Source organism: Dryobates pubescens, chromosome 35 (genome assembly GCF_014839835.1).
Source record: "Dryobates pubescens isolate bDryPub1 chromosome 35, bDryPub1.pri, whole genome shotgun sequence".
Taxonomy (NCBI): Eukaryota; Metazoa; Chordata; class Aves; order Piciformes; family Picidae; genus Dryobates; species Dryobates pubescens.
In genome coordinates, this window is record NC_071646.1 from 1,385,292 (window position 1) to 1,401,849 (window position 16,558).

Genomic DNA, 16,558 nt, shown 5'->3' on the forward strand with positions numbered 1-16,558 from the left:
CTTGCGGCTCTGGGCTGCTTGTGTGGGCAAAATCCGGGGGTGATGTGGGGAGGAGAGGCTGGAAGCTGGGCTTTGGGCACTGCGGGTTGTGGACCCCCAGCCCACGTGTGCCAATGCTGTCTGTCTGTCTGTCTGGAGGGCAGCTCTCTGCCTGCTGCCCACCCCTGCTCCGTGCCGATGTGGTCTCCCAGAGCCCTGGTGGTCCTGCAGCTCCGGGCTGCTGGTGTGGGCAAAGGAGCGAAAGCTGGGGGTGCCGTGGGGAGGAGAGGCTGGGAGCTGGGCTTTGGGGACCCTCGTTCGGTGTGCCGTGGGTTTGGGACCCCCCACCCTCCCAGAGCTGTGGGCTCTCCCTACAAGCCAGGCATTGTTCCAGCTCCTCGCTGGGTCCCTGCATGGTTGAGGGTCCCGGGGCGTGCTGGGGAGGGGGTCCCAGGCAGCCTCCCAGGATTCCTCCGAGTCTTTGGGGGTGTCTAGGTTCCCAAAGAGGACTCAGGAAAGAGGGCGAGGGGCTCCCGGCGGTGTCACACGTGGGTTCCCCAGCAGGGCAGGGGGTCCCGAGGGGAGGGGACGGGGCAAAGGGGCCGCCCCCGGAGCCGGCTGCTGGCTGGCTGGACCGGTGTCCCTCCTCCGCCTTCTCCTCCCCTCCTCCTCCTCCTCGCTCCTTCTCTCCGCCCGGCGCCGGGGCAGCTCCCACCGGAGGCGCTGGGGACATGGAGCGGACCTGAGCCGGGCGAAGCGGTGGCGGAGCCCACACCGGCAACCGGCACCGGCGGCGGCACCGGCGGCAGCACCGACAGCGGCGGCGGGGACCGGGGCACCGCGCGGAGGAGCCGTGAGTGAACCGGGGAAGCGGGCAAGGAACACAACCCCGGTGTGGGAGGCACGGGCATTGCCCCAGGCGGGGCACCGACACGGTCCTGGGGCAGCGAGCATCCTCCCGGGGTGAGGAGCATCCTCTCGGGTCGAGGTCCCTGATCCCGGCTGGGCTGAGAAAGGCTGAGGGGGGGTCGCATGGCAGGACACCCCCTCCCCTCTCCAAAGCCTTTTTTTGCCTAAAGAGGAGAAGGAAATACTGGAAGTGGGGTGCGGGAGCCGTCTCCGGTCTCCGCTGCAAAGTTTGGGGCTGCAAACTCTCCTCCGAGAGCTCTCCCCCCCGACCCCCCACCCCCGAGAGCCCGGCAGGGAAGGGGTTAAGCCACGGGCAACCCCCGGGGGCACAGAACTGGGCGGTAAAGAATTAACCCATGAGGACATTCTCTTCCTTCCCGACCCCTGACCTGGCTACCAGAGGCTGTCCCACTGAAGCCCCCTCCCCGGCCCCCCGTGACCCCCACCCTGGGAAGGCTTCTCGCCCCCTCCCGCTGGTCTCTGGGGCTCCTGGGGCGCGGACCTGTCCCCTTCTCCCGGGCACGCAGTCCCGGCCTCGCTGTATACTCCGGGTCACGGATGCGGGGGGACATCTGGCACCCCCCCAAGACACGGTGCTGGGGGTCATGGCAGTGTGCAGGGACAGACGGACACACTGACACCTCGGGCAGCACAGACGGGCGCAGAACGCGGCTGCCGTCGGCACATGGCGCTGTGTCCGCAGGGCTTGGGGCCGTCTGGGGGGGTTCCTGGCTCTGCGCCGCTCAGGGATTGGGGTCCTCATTCCTCCTCTCCCTCCCTGGGTCCTATCCCTTGTCCTCATCCCTCCTCTCCCTCCTTGGGTCCTATCCCTTGTCCTCATCCCTCCTCTCCATCCCTGTCGCACATCGTTTTTCTCATCCCTTATCCCCATCCTTCATCCCCATGCCTCATCCCCGTCCCTCACCCCTGCCTCACCGTGGCACAGAAGGGACATCCCTGACCCCTTCTCCACCTCCCTCTGTCTTTGCCGTGCACAGAGAGGCAATTTGCTGTCTTCTGTGATAGCATCACCCCAAGCCAGCCCCTCAGAGCCACGGCCCTGCGGCATCAGCGGGGAGCAGGCGCAGGGGCCGGGCAGGAAAAGTTGCCGTGGGTGCCACACGTGGGTGTCTGTCTGTCCGAGAGGGGCTGAGGTTGTTCTGCCAAACCTCAGCCCCAGCGCCGTGCCAGCAGAGAGAGGGTTTGGGGCTGGGCTCAGCACTAAACTCGGTCACTTGCTGAGACCTCCGAGCACAGGAACCTTGTCCCTGAGCTTCCCCGGCAGCCATGCGCGTCCCGCCCGAGCCTCGGAGCCGCATGCCCGACCTGACCTGGGCAGACCGGGGCCCGAAAGTGCCACACAGAGGACCCCTCCCAGCAGTGAGCTCTGTGCCGTGTGTGTGTGGGGGGTCCCACAGCCATCTGGGCGCCCCATGGGGGTGTGGGTGCAGCTGCTGGGGGGCTTGCACCTCCTGCGTGCTGCTAAAGCTCAGCTCAGGAAGCAGGGAGGGGGATGATGGAGCACGGAGCTGGGTGCCGGTCCCCGGGGGACCCCACGGTTAAAACATCAACAAAGTTGGTGGTGGAGGAACAAAACCAAGGGATGCACCCCCTGGGGAGCCACCAGGGAGAGGGGGTTAGGTGTGGAATGTGCAGGTAAATGCAAAGCTTTGCCTCTTTCCTCCTCCACCTGATGATTTCCAGTGTTTTCTGCAGGGTTTGGGTGCTGGGGAGAGGGGTGGGGGTGGGAGGGTCGGGGGGTGGGGGTCTGTGCTGCCCAGGAAAAATCCCAGACGGTGCCTGTGTGGTGCTGGAGTCTCAGTTACATCTTGTGGAGTACCTTCAGTGTGGAAACCACTTGACTTCCACAGCAAATCAGGAGTAATAGATATTAGGAATGGAGGTGGGGGCGGGGAGGGGGGAGAGAAAAAAAAGGGGGCCATTAGCTCAGCTTAATGTGATTTTCTCCACAGCACAGAGCAGATAATATCACTCAGGGAGACTCTCCTATTGAGCCAATAACTCGTGTTTGTAATTCATGCAATTTCCTTTTAGCTCAATTTCATTTGCTCCCCAAATCCATTCTGTTGACACTGATACAGGACTTCTTTCCCCCCCCCACCCCTCCCTCCCTCCCACCCTCCTCTCTTTCTCTCTGTGATTTCAGAGGCTTTGTGTTAAAAATAGCTTGCTGTCCTTTGACAAACGTGGGCAGGCCACAGACAGTTTGCTAAATCATTGCCCACTGACACATTTCCCCCCCCCCCCCCCCCCCCCAGCATCTCCCTTTGTGCTGTTTGTTTGTTGCCCTCAGAGCTGCTGCTGGGGCTGGGGGCTTGCCCTTGGCATCTCAGCTGGCAGATGAGAAAGAAATTCTTGCCAGTGAGGGTGGGGAGGCACTGGCACAGGGTGCCCAGGGAGGCTGCCTCCCTGGAGGCCAGGCTGGATGAGGCCAGGAGCAGCTTGGTCTAGGGGAAGGTGTCCCTGCCTGTGGCAGAGGTGTTGGACAAGATGACCTTCGAGGCTCCCTTCTAACCCAAGTGGATCAGTGGATCCATTTCTGATCAGTGGATCCACTTCTAATCAGTGGATCTGAACTGGATGATCTTCAAGGTCCCTTCCAACCCAGCCCATTCCATGACTCTCAGCCAGTGAGCACAAATCCCTTTGGAGCAGGGCAGTAAGCAGGAGCAGAGACCTCAGTTGGCTAAAGCTCCATCTTCCCTCCTCGCTGTGGAGCTCTTCGTGCTGTCACCTCACCTCCAGCCTGCCTGCAGGGCTGTTTCTTCCCCCTACCAACTCAGAGCACCCAAACCATTCCCCCCACCCCAACAAGGTCCTGACAAACAAAGTTTATCCCAGCCAGGGTGCAAAATACCCTGGAGGGGAATAGTTGGGCTTTTTGTCTCCCTGCCCACATGCCCATTTGCCATGGGGGTGCCAGAGGAGGAGGGGTGGAGCTGTGCCCTGGCACTTTGGGACCAAGGGGAGATGGAGCAGGTCGTAAACTTGTTATGTGCTGGAGGGGGTTTGGTTTCCTTCTCAGGAAGGGTTCCTCTCTCTGTGCAGGGAAGGCAGAGGCACAGTAAAGCTACTCTTTCAGTGGGTTTATTTTTACCTTCGTTGCTTGCTGGGGGGCTCCCCAGGGTGTTTGCCCAAGCCTGCTGCCCTCCTGCCTTCCTGGAACCCAGACTCTCTGAGCAGCCCTCGCACACCCTCTGAGCAGGTCGGTGGGGGCAGGGACAAAGGGTGACTCTGGGACCTGGTGGCAACGTGCTTCGTGCTTCCCAGGTGAGTTGAGCTCTGTTTTAGGGCTGCTTTGGAGGCAGGTGGTGGGGAGAGGCATGCCCAGCTGCTCCTGGGGTCGCTGGAGTGTGGCTCTGAGCGGTGTCCCGCGGATGGAGCATCCTTGGGGCTGCACTGAGCTGATGTCAAAGGGGTTGGGAGTTTGCTGTTGAGCAGGTGGGGTGGTGGAGTGGATCCCTGTGGGATACAGAGGGCCGTGGGGGCACGGGCTGGGACATTTTGCTCACTGCGGGAGGTCACCTGGGCTGTCCCCAGCCCTCTCCCATGCTCTGTGCCATGCTGCCTGCTCCCCAGCGTGGGGCAACTCCAAACAAACTCGGAAGGGTTTTGAGGTGATGCTGCTGTCACAGCAGAGCTGTGGGCTCTGCTTTTGGAGGCGGGGGTCCCTTACTGCGGACCCGGGCTGAGGAGGATCAGGGGGTCCCTCAGCGAGGCTGTGGTCCGGGGCCGCTTGCCGTCCCGCCTGCCCCGGCACGGAGCGCGGTCAGCCCTGCTTTGTCTGCCCGCTGCCAAGCCACGTCCCTGCCTGCTCCTCCAGCTTTAGCCCATTGTGAACAGTTGGGGTGGTTTGTGCCGGGCCAGCTCTGCGCCCAGATGTGTGGCTGTGGAAAGGAGAAACCTTTCCTCACGCCGAGGCTCCGACCTTTGGCGGGCGGCTGCGAGCCGCGGCAGGGATGCGCTCGGCAGGGGCAGCTCCGCTCTGCTTTCGCCGCCGGGAAGCCTCCCCAGCCGTGGCAATCCTAAAAGCATCCTGCTCCCTTCCCTTCGGGACCGGCTCGGTTCGACACAAAACAAAGCAGCGGGCAGGCAGGGCAGCAGTTACCTCCAGCCTGTGAGGCCGTGGAGAAAGCTGCCTCGGCCTCTTTTGTTCTCTCCTGCGGCCGCGCCGGGCCCGGGAGCATCGCTGCAGACTGGGGACTGCCGGGTGGTGAAATCTCGTCGTTTGCCCCTGGGCTAGAAGGCACTGATGGGGCAGAGGCGCCGTTTGTTTGTGCCTCTGACAGCAGCCTGGGCTGGCAGAGGGGCTGATGAAGGAGTTGTGCTCGGCAGGAGGGAGAGCCCAGAAAGATGGAGCTGCTCCAGGGTCGGGTGTTCCCCTGGCTGGGGGGTTCCTTGCAGCATCCAGGCCACCCCTGACCAGCCAGGGCTGAGCTTTCCTAGGCTCTGCTGCTTTATTTTTGGGTCGGTTTGGGGTTTGTTGTTTTTTTTTTTCAGAAGCTTTGTGGAGGTTTTGGTTTCATTGCACTGCAGGGGAGGAAGATTTGGGCCACTGAAAAACACAAAAGTTCTTGCAGGATGCAGCACGAAATTTCCACCCTGCTTTAACCCAGGGAAGGACATGCAGAAGGGACATAAATTAATGCAGCTCCTGACAGATCTTGCTGGAAGAGAACCCCCAGATATCTCAGTGCCTTTGCCCCAGCCCTGTGCCTGCTGGGGACTGACTGCAGGAGTGGAACCCTCCCTGTTGTGTGGAGCTGCTGCTGGGCTGGCCGTGCCCCTGCTGAGCTCTTCATGCCTTGCTTGTGCTGGGCTGAGAAGTGCGTGGGCTCCTCCAGCACCAGGAAAGTTGGCAGGCTCCAAGTGCTGCTTAGAAGCCCTCCCTCCCTCTCTCCCTCCCTCCCTCCTTCTCTCTCTCCTTCCCACTCCATGTCCACCTGCTCCAGGACCACATGTCCCAAGCTGGAACCACTCCAGCCCCAAACAAGGGCCCTTGGTCTGCCCAGTCCCACCAGCTTGGTGCTGGCAGGGAGGGGAGGTGCAGGGGAGCTTTGCAGGGCCTTGGCTCACATCAGAACCTTCCTGGCAGCTCAGATAGGTCGGTGAGAAATATTCTGGGGGCTGCAGAGGCTGAAGCTGCCCCCACAAAGCAGTGCATGGTTGCAGTGGAGGGGGCACTGCTCAGAGAGCCTTGTCCCCTTCACCTCTGAGCACCTACCAGCACCTTGCACCCCAAGTGGCTCCACAGACACTTTTAGTACTGCTTGCCCAAGGGGAAAGTGACTTCTGCTTGCACCCCAAGTGGCTCCACAGACACTTTTAGTGCTGCTTGCCCAAGGGGAAAGTGACTTCTGTGAGCATTGCACCAGAGAGGAAGCTCCTTCCCCTGCCTCCTTGTCCTGCTCCTGCTTGCAGCCCTCCAGCTGGAGAAGGCAAACAGGGAGCTGGCTCTGAAGCAGCTCAGATTCTGCCTTGCCATCATTTAATGCTCCATTACCAGCCAGAGCTGCTCCAGGCATGTGACCCTTTGGAAAGATGCAGCCTGGTGGCTGCAGAGGTCAGGCAGCCTCCTCCCCACCCCCCTCACCCCCACCCACCCCCCCCGGGGTGCCTTATCAGAGAGAAACAAGATAAAGTGGCTCATCAGCAAAGGTGTCTGGAGGAGCCCTGCAAGCATCCACAGGCCCAGGACAAAATCTGCTGCCCTGAGTTGTTATTTTGGAGGTCTACCTGGTGAAGGCAGCTGGTGGCAGCTCACTGGGAGGAAAGGAGGTGAGATTCTAAACGACATCTAGCAGAGGAGGTTGGGGTGAGGTGGGGGTTGGTCTCTTCTGCCTAGCCTCAGGTGATAGCACAAGAGGAAATGGCCTGGAATTGAGCCAGGGGAGGCTTAGGTTGGCTAGCAGGAAAATGTCTTTGCTGCAGCAGTGGTCAGGGGCTGGCAGAGGCTGCCCAGGCAGGTGGTGGAGTCCCCATGCCTGGAGGGGTTCATGAAATGTGTGCCCATGGCGCTTGGGGCCAGGGTTCGGTGTCCATGGTGGGGTTGGGTTGCTGCTTGGACTGGATGAGCTCAGAGGGCTTCCCCAAGAGGGTGGTGAGGCACTGGCACAGGTTGCCCAGAGGCACTGTGGCCACTACCAGCCTGGCAGTGCTCAAGGTCAGCTTGCCTGGAGCCTTGAGCAGCCTGGGCTGGTGGGAGGTGTCCCTGCCCACGGCAGGGGGGGTTGGAACTGGATGGTCTGGAAGGTCCCTTCCGACCCTACCCACTCCATGACACCAGGACCAGGCTGGGCCTGGCAGCACTGTGGGGGCAGCCTGTGGGGGATGTTTCCTGGCAGAGATGAGGCTGCTGGTGCTGCTGCACCCACTGCAGCAAGTCACCTCCTGCCTGGGTGGGTGTGGGTTTGCGGTGAGCAGCCCTCGTCCCCCATAGTCTTCCTCCCCGGTGCTGCAGCTCAGCAGGGCTCTGCCTCACAGCCTTCTTCAGAGCCTGTTTGAGAAAGCTGAGCTAGGCCAATGTGTTCAGGTTTGGGCTCCTCACTCCAAGGAGGACGTTGAGGAGCTGGAGAGGGTCTGGGGAAGGGTCTGCAGAGCAGGGCTGGGGAGGAGCAGCTGAGGGACCTGGGGGGGTTCAGCCTGGAGAAGAGGAGGCTGAGGGAGACCTCAGTGCTCTCTGCAGCTCCCTGGGAGGGGGTTGGAGTGAGGTGGGGGTTGGTCTCTTCTCCCAAGGAACAAGCAACAGAATGAGAGGAAATGGCCTCAAATTGCCCCAGGGGAGGTTCAGGTTGGACTTGAGGAACAATTTCCTCCCCAGAAGGGTTGTCAAGCCCTGGCCCAGGCTGCCTGGGGCAGTGGTGGAGTCCCCATCCCGGGTGGAGTTTCAAAGCCATAGAGATGTGGTGCTGAGGGCCATGGTCTGGCGGTGCCGGGGTAAGGGTTGGACTCTTCAAGGTCTCTTCCAACCAAAAGGATTCTATGAAGAGCCAGGGCAGGGGTTCAGCACACAGCTCACCCCTGGTGCTCTGACACGGAGGAGCCTGAGGGTGCCTGAGGCTGCCGCAGCAGAAACTGAGCAGCAGAGAGAAGCTGAGGACCGTGCAGAACCCGGGGAGCACAGAGGGCTGGGACAAATCCTGCAGGGCAGGGTGAGCAGGGATGAGGCAGGGTGAGCAGGGATGAGGCAGGGTGGGCTGTGTGCAAGCTCTGAGCTGGGGCAGGAGGATCATCCCCTACGGACCCCCTTCTGCTCTGCCTGCCGAAAGTGCTGTGGGAAGGGGTGAGAAACCCTTCAGCCCTGGCTTGAGGTGGCAGCTGTGGCAGCCCTGCCTGCTCCCTGCCTGCTCCCTGCCCAAGAGGGCGTAGGGAATGCAGGGGAATGCCAGAGCCTGGCTTATCTTTTGTCTGGAACAATAGAGGGCTTGGCCCTATTGTTCTACCTTGCACGCCCAGCCGGAAAGCTGAGTCCCCTGGGGCAGAGGCTCGCACCCGAGTGTGCCTGGCTGCGGGAGGGGATTTCTGGGCAGGGATGGGCAGGGCCACCCTCACCAGTCTGGGCTCTGTGGCCCTGCCTGGGTGCTGCTCCCCATGGGCACCTTTCTTGCTGGTTTTGCTTGCTGTGACACAGGGAGTTCAGGAGCTGGAGGGGTGAGTTGGAGGAATTCCCTAGGGCTGTACCTGGGCAGGCTGGAGGACCCTTCCATATCCTTATCCATATCCATACCCACATCCACATCCATGCCCATATGGATGCCTGTCCAGCTAGAGCTGGAGGTGTCCCTGCTCACTGCAGGGGGGTAGGAAAGGAAGGTAAAATCATGGAACTGTTTTGGTTGGAAAAGACCTCCAGGATCATGGAGTCCAGCCATGGACCTTCGAGGGTCTCTTCCAACCCAAACCATTCTGTGGTTCTGTGATTCCATGCCCACATCCATGCCCATATCCATGCCCACATCCATGCTGCAGCCTGCACAGAGCCAGGGCAACATTTGCCTTTCTTGGAGGCTTTTAGGCTGTGGTTTGGGTCTCCAGGAGCAGCTCTGCCCCCTGGGCTGCCCCTGCCCAGTCCATCCAGCTGTGCTGCCTCAGGGCTGTGGGTCCATGCTGGGCACTGGCTTGGGCAATGCCCATCTTTGTCTGTGTGCTGGGGGGGTACTGAGTACCACCCCGTGGCTCTTGGTGTTAAGTGGCAACAGAAGCCCTTTGAGTGCTCCTGGGCACCTCAGGCTGCAAACCACAGCTCCAAGATCCCCTAGAGCCCTGCTCCCCACTTTGTTTAGGAGGGGACAAAGCAAGGCTGAGCCCTCCCTGGGGGGTGCCAGCACTGCCAGCCAGCAGCTGCCTGGCTCAGCCAGCCACCTGTGACGTTGCCAGGGGGGCATCGAATGCCTCCAGACTCTCTCTTGCCCTCCCTGAGCTCTTCTCCATGGCACACAAGTGGTGGGCAGCACAGCAGGGCTGCCTGCATCTGCCTGCCCGTGTGGGCAGAGCAACTGTGCCTGCCCACAGCTCCTCTAAGCCAAGCCTGGGAGCAGGCTGGGACTTGGCACAGGGCTGCAGGAGCTGCCAGAAGCCCTCAGTGGAGAGAGCAGGCTCAGGGATCCCAGGGGACAGGGGGATAGGGGGACAGGTGCCACAGGGCACAAAAAGCCCCTTGTGTGCTGTGGGACTCGGGGAGCCCCGGGCTGGCTGGGGGCTGTTGGGAGGGCTGGCAGCTTCCTGCTGCAGAGCCTCGGTCCTGCTCTGTGCTGTGTTGTTGTTGTGCAATGGAAACGATCCTGGTGGGCCAGTAAAAACCTGTTCCCAAGCCCCTCTGCTCCTACAGGGCAGCAGAGCCTGGCTGGGAGCTGCTGCACCACCAGGGCTTCAGGGGCTTTAGTTGCTCTGATGTGAGGAGAAAGAGGAGGGGTGGAGATGTCAGCCCAGCCTCGGGAGGTGGTCTTGGTTTGGAGGGTGGCTGCTGCTGGATCCCTTGGGTCCTGTGGTGGTGGAGGATCCCTCCCTGACCCCTCCCCAGAGCCTGGAGTCTCTGCCTGAGGTGAAATAATGGTGGCAATAAAAATATCATCACCCACGGAGATGTGGTGCTGAGGGCCATGGGTCAGAGGTGCCCTGGCAGTGCTGGGTCAAGGGTTGGACTCCATGGCCTTAAAAGTCTCTTCCAACCACAATAATTCCATAAAGAGGCAGGGCAGAGGCTGAGCCCCCAGCTCAGCCCTGGTGTCCCCCCCCAGCTCAGCCCTGGTGTCCCCCCCCAGCTCAGCCCTGGTGTCCCCCCCCCAGCTCAGCCCTGGTGTCCCCCCCCCCAGCTCAGCCCTGGTGTCCCCCCCCCCAGCTCAGCCCTGGTGTCCCCCCCTCCAGCTCAGCCCTGGTGTCCCCCCCCAGCTCAGCCCTGGAGTTCTGACACGGGGGCCATGTGGGTGCCTGAGGCCACTGCAGCAGATCCTGGCTCCCTCCTGCACTTTCTGTCTTCCCCTGCCCACTTCAGCTGCCCACCAGCCCCAGGGGGTGATGCTGGCTGCCAGCCCCATTGCTGCTGCTCTCAGGTGCTCTGACTTGCCCCTGGGGTGAGGGAATGATCTCCTTCCTGAGCCCTGAACTCAAGGAGCCTGAACCCACACCTTAAAGGAGAGGCAACCCCCTCCAAGGGACCCTGGCTCATGCTGAGGAGAGGTCAGGCTCAAAGCATTTTCCTTGGGGACCTTCATCCAGACCTGGCCCAGCCACGGCTCTGCTGAGCCAGAGCAGGGCAGGAGCAGAGGCAGGGTTACCATGAGCGAGGGTTTGAGGGTCTGGGGCAGATGATGGACAGCTTCTGGCACCCAGCACTCGTCCCTCAGGCTGCCTGCCCCCTCAGAGGCTGCTGCTGGAGCAGCTCTCAGCGCAGCAGCAAAGCAAAGCTGCTGCCGAAGCGTCGGGGGTCGGGGGGGAGGCAGCAGCTGGGGCTGCCCCCTGCCCAGAATCGGAGCAGCAGCTGGAAGGGGTGAAGTGACTCCATGGAGCCTTTGTCCCTCTGTGCCCCAGCAGCTTGGGTCCTGCTTGCTGCAGCTCAGCAGCTCGTGCAGAGGGACCCCGAAGGCTTCCGGCGGGGCGCTGCGGGCGGAAGCATGGCCCCAGGGCTTCTGGTTGCCACTCTGGGCTTGGGGGCCAGGGCTGGCTCCAGGCAGCCTTTTGGTGCCCATGCATGTGCCCAGCTGGGGCAGAGAGCCATGAGTGCAAGCAAGGTGGGACACCCCCACCCCACCCCCTGCAAATGGGACCCCTCACCCCCACCCCCCCCCCAGAAGCTGATGATAGCAGTGGAAGGTGACACTGATGGCTGGAGGAGCTGGGGCTGCTCAGCCTGGGGAACAGGAGGCTGAGAGGAGAGCTCATTGCTCTCTACAGCTCCCTGAGAGGAGGTTGAGGGTTTGGTCTCTTCTCCCATGGAAGGAAAGGAAATGGCCTTGGGTTGCACCAAGAGAGGTTCAGGCTGGGCATGAGGAACAATTTCTTCCCCTTATAGGTTGTCAAGGCCTGGCCCAGGCTGCCCAGGGCAGTGGTGGAGTCCCCATCATCCCTGCTGGAGGTTCCAGGCTGTGGAGATGTGGTGCTGAGGGCCAGGCTGAGGACTTGGCAGTGCTGGCTTAAGGGTTGGACTCAAGGACCTTAAAGGTCTCTTCCAGCCCAAACAACTCCATGATTCTGTATCAAACACCACCAGAAGCTCAACAGAAGAGGTGCCAGGCAGTGGCTCACCCTGTCAGATGCACCCAGGGGGCCGTGCCAAAGGAGCACCGGGTCCCACGTTCCACCAACCTCACCCACGTGGAGTGGAGCATGGAAGAAACAATGGATCAAAGAGAAGAAGGGGAGGGGGGGGGAGGGGAAAGGTTCCAAAAGGCCAGGCCAGGAGGTGCAGGGCAGAGCAGTGTGCAGGTGGCTGAGCCCTGTGGCATTTCTTTTCTCTCAGCAGGAGAGGAAAGGGGTCAGATGTCTTCACCCAGGCGATAGGAAAGTCTTGTTTACGAAGCAGGCGAGGCAGACCTGCCCTCTGCTCTGCCTGGAAACGCTGAGTGAGTGAAATGACACAAAAAACGACACCCAGATCAGCCTCCCTGATAAGCCCCAGGGCTGCTTTTGGGTGAGGGGAGGACAGAAAGCGAGGAGGGAAGGAGGGAGGTTTGCTAACCGCTCTCCCTCGCTGCGCCCTGCCCCGCCGGCACCGGGTGAGTCCTCCTCAGCCTTCCCCTCCTGGCTCTGCTGCTGCCCCTCCTGGAGCTTTATTTGCTCTGAGATTCCTGGGGGTGGGAATTTCTTTCCCATCACTCACTGATGGATGTGAAGTGGTGAGATGGGGAGGTGGAAGGAGCTGATGCCTGTGCTGGGAGCAGCCCCGGGGAGGGCAGAGCTGAGGGGAGCAGATTGAGAGTGGAGGTGAGGAAGAAATCCTTTACAGTGAGGGTGGGGAGGCACTGGCACAGGCTGCCATGGGAGGTTGTGGATGTCTCCTCCCTGGAGGTGTTCAAGGCCAAGTTGGGTGAGGACTTGAGCAGCCTGGGCTGGTGGGAGGTGTCCCTGCCCGTGGTGGGGAGGTTGGACCTGGATCTCTTTAAGGTTGGAACTGGGTGGTCTTTAAGGTTGGAGCTGGATGATCTTTAAGGTTGGACCTGGGTGATCTTTAAGGTTGGACCTGGGTGATCTTTAAGGTTGGACCTGGATGATCTTTAAGGTTGGACTTGGATGATCTTTAAGGTTGGACCTGGGTGATCTTTAAGGTTGGACCTGGGTGATCTTTAAGGTTGGACCTGGGTGATCTTTAAGGTTGGACCTGAGTGATCTTTAAGGTTGGACCTGAGTGATCTTCTAGGTCCCTTCCAACCCAAACTACTCTAAGAAGCTGTGAGCTCCACCAGGCCTCAGGAGCTGGGCACCTCCTTGTGGGACTAGGGGTCTGATCCAGCCGCTCTGGGTGCTGGGTGCCAAAGCTCAGCAGCCCTGAGCTGGGCAGGTTGGTTTGCAGTGAGGCAAACCCTTGTGCAAAGGAGGAGGCTTGCCTGAAATGTCCTTCCTGATGCAAAAAGAAGGCAACAAAAGAGCAAATCCAAGGTAAACCTCCGTGCCTCAGCATTCCTCCCTCCTCAGGCACCACCCCTTGCTGACCTGCTGTGGGGTTTCCATGTCTCCTTGGACTGCAGGGCAGGGGAAGGTGGGAAGGGCTGGGAAGAGGGATGCCATAAGATGTCCAGAGAAGGGCAACAAGGCTGGGGGGAAGCCTCGAGCACAGCCCTGTGAGGAGAGGCTGAGGGAGCTGGGGTTGCTTAGCCTGCAGAAGAGGAGGCTCAGGGGAGACCTTCTTGCTCTCTACAACTACCTGAAGGGAGGTTGGAGCCAGGTGGGGGTTGAGCTCTCCTCCCAGGCAACCAGCAGCAGAACAAGAGGACACAGTCTCAAGCTGTGCCAGGGGAGGTTCAGGCTGGATGTTAGGAAGAAATTCTTCCCAGCAAGAGAGGTTGGCCATGGGAATGTGCTGCCCAGGGAGGTGGTGGAGTCCCCATCCCTGGAGGTGTTCAGGAGGGGACTGGATGTGGCACTTGGTGCCATGGTCTGGTTGTCATGAGGTGTTGGGTGACAGCTTGGACTTGATGATCTTTGAGGTCTCTTCCAACCTTGCTGATTCCATGATTCCAAGGGGTTCTCTGGGAATATGGAGAGTGTCTGGGATTAGGAAGGCTGCCCCAGGCTGCCCGGGGAGGGGTTGGAATCCCCAGCCCTGGAGGTGTTTGAAAGCCACAGAGATGTGGTGCTGAGGGCCAGGCTTTAGCCCCAGCCTTGGTTAGAGCTAGGGAATGGTTGGACCTGGATGAGCTCCAAGGCCTTTTCCAACTGAAAGGATTCCACAATTCCACATTTTGAACCATAGAACCTTCCCTGCTCAGGACCCCCTCTGCCTGCCAAGCCGGAGGGGGTTGGTTGGGCTTTGCTTTTCCTTATGGCTGCATCTTGTTGAGTGGAAGAGGGAGGGGAAAAAAAAACCCAACAGCAGAAGGCATCCTGCAGACTGTCTGCTCTTGAAGCCAGGAAATGGGAATGACCAGAGCAGTCCCCCAGCCACCACGTGGGCTGTCACTGGGACTGTTCCTGCACCTTCCTCCTCCGAGCTGCGCAGGGTTTGAAATCCTTCCAGCGCCGCGGAGTTTCCTCTCTGCTTCCCTGATGAGCTCATTGCCTGCCTCATAAATCTCCTGGCCAGGAAGTTCCACCTGAGGTTCAGTTTAATTCCCTCCCACCCCCCTACCCCCCCCCTTCCCCCTACTTAAAACCCAGCCCCACACTCATCCCAGGAAAGGAAAGGTTTGGGTCCTGGCTGTGAAGGTGGTGGAGTTGTGCCAGGTTCAACGCCAGGAAGGAGCCAGCTGCCTCTCCCTCCCGAGCTGCTTTCGTTAGCTGGATGGTTGTGAAGCTCCTGGCTGGGTTTGGTTGGCATCCTGACCCAGCCAGGCTCCTGGGAGGTGGCATCCCTGGATTCCAGGTTGTGGAAGCGTGGCCAGGTGGTGGATGGGGGGTGGGTAAAGACCTCGTGGGCAGAGAGTTGGCTGAGTAATCCTCAAGCCATGCCAGGAAGGTGGCCTGCAGCGGTGTGTGCCCTCTGCCAGCAGCTTCTGCCCTGCTGATGCTCTCCCCACGGCGTCACCACTTTGCTCTGACCCTGCAGAGATGTTTCTGGAGGCCATTGTCCTTCACAGGGTGAGAAACTGCTGTCAGGGAGCTGCTGGTGGACGGAGGGTGGACAAAGGCTGCTCTGTTCTGTGCGGGCAGTGGGAAATCCCAGCTCCTGCCGGCGCCAGAGCTGGTCCCGTGGCACCCCCAAGCCTTGCCAGGATGGAGCTAGCTTCTGAGGAGTCTCTCTGGGATGGTGAAGCATCCATCAGCTACTGCTAGGCAGGACATGCCTGGCAGCTCCCCTGGGCCTCGTCCTGCTTGTGGCACATCTTGGCACGCGGGTGCCAGCTCACTTCTGTGCCTGCTGGGTGCTTACTGCTGCCCACCTGGGGCACTGCCCTCCCCAAATCCCTCTCAACCTGCCAAAGCTCTCCCTTCCCAGTGGGGATTTTGCAGCTTTCCTGGCAGCTTGAGCTCCCTGCAGCCTCCTGGGCAGGTGGGGGCTGTGGGCAGGTGGGGGCTGTGGGCAGAAGGGGGCTGTGGGCAGAAGGGGGCTGTGGGCAGGTGGGGGCTGTGGGCAGAAGGGGGCTGTGGGCAGAAGGGGGCTGTGGCTTCCTGTGGGAGCAGGGCTGGCAGGTAAGGGGTTGAGAAGGCAACATCTGAGGGTGTGCAAAGTCCTCCCCCAAAGGCAGAAAGCTTCTGTGGCTGCAGCAGCCTGGTTTGGGGGGCAGCATGGGTGGGTGCTGACCTGTGCCATGACCCCACAGGGGGCAACGCGTGTCCAGAGGGCACATGTGGAGCTGTGGCTCCCGTGGTGACAGCAATTCTGGGGCTGAATGCTCTCAGTTAGCTGCTGGGATTAAGCTCTGCTTTGTCAGAAGCAATGAATCCCAGGCTCCCACATTGTCACAGAGTCACAGTGTGGTGAGGGCTGGAAGGGACCTCTGGAGATCATCCAGTCCAGGCCCCCTGCCAGAGCAGGCTCACCCAGGGCAGGTGATGCAGCAGTGCATCCTGGTGGGTCTTGAAAGGCTCCAGAGAAGGAGACTCCACAACCTCTCTGGGCAGCTTGCTCCAAGGCTCCAGCAGCCTCACACCAAGGAAATTTCTCCTCCTGTGCAGATGGAACCTCCTGGGCTCCAGTTTGTGCCCATTGCCCCTTGTCCTGTCCCTGGGCACCACCACCAAGGGTCTGACCCCAGCCTCTTGCCCCTCACCCTTTAGCTCTTGCTGAGCACTGCTCAAATCCCCTCTGGGGCTGCTCTTCTCCAGGTTCAGCAGCCCCAGGGCTCTCAGCTTCCTTTGCTCCTCACAGAGATGCTCCAAGCCAGGCTGGATGTGGCTCTGAGCAGCTTGTGAGGTGTCTCTGCCCGCGGCAGGGGGGTTGGAACCGAACGATCCTGGAGGTCCCTTCCAGCCCTGACTATTCTGTGATGATTCTATGACTGCTCTCATGCTGTGAATGGGAACATTGGCAGCCCTGTGACCTTCCCCCAGGCAGGGCCACTCACCTTGGCTGTCCCTGGCCACCCCAGCCCGGGCAGGCTGGCGGAAGCCATCCATTCTGTAATGTGCAGGAAGGGCTTGGAAAGGGCCCCGGGAGGACATTCCGAGTCTGGCAGGAAAGCAGCTCGCTCGTCTGGCAGGAGATGGGCTATTGTCTGCCCTGCTGGCCAGCAGGGATTCCTTGGGCCTTGCTTGGAAGAAGAAAACATCCATGGGTGTCTTATTTGTTCCTCTCCCCACCCCCTCCCCACCTCCATCTCGAGGGGGTGCCAGGGGCCGTGGGTGCTGCACGTGGCTGCTGCGTGCCCGGCGCCGGTGGCTCTCGGTGCCATCGCTGTGCTGCTGGCTCAGGTGGGGTTTGCAGCCCCACTTGGTGGGGTTTGCAGCCCCCCACTCAGGTGTTTGCATCCCCACTTGGTGGGGTTTGCAGCCCCCCACTCAGGTGTCTGCATCCCCACTTGGTGGGGTTTGCAGCCCCACTTGGTGGGGTTTGCAGCCC

The 16,558-nt window shown here is 60.8% G+C and overlaps 1 protein-coding gene across 1 annotated transcript in view; it reads left to right on the plus strand.

The window, feature by feature from the left end:
• The first annotated feature begins 682 nt into the window (after nucleotides 1-682).
• Nucleotides 683-16,558, plus strand: part of SOX13 (SRY-box transcription factor 13) — a 28,433-nt gene continuing 12,557 nt past the window's right edge. The window contains 1 exon segment of the mRNA XM_054176383.1: nucleotides 683-832. The gene's annotated coding sequence lies outside the window, so the exon portion shown is untranslated.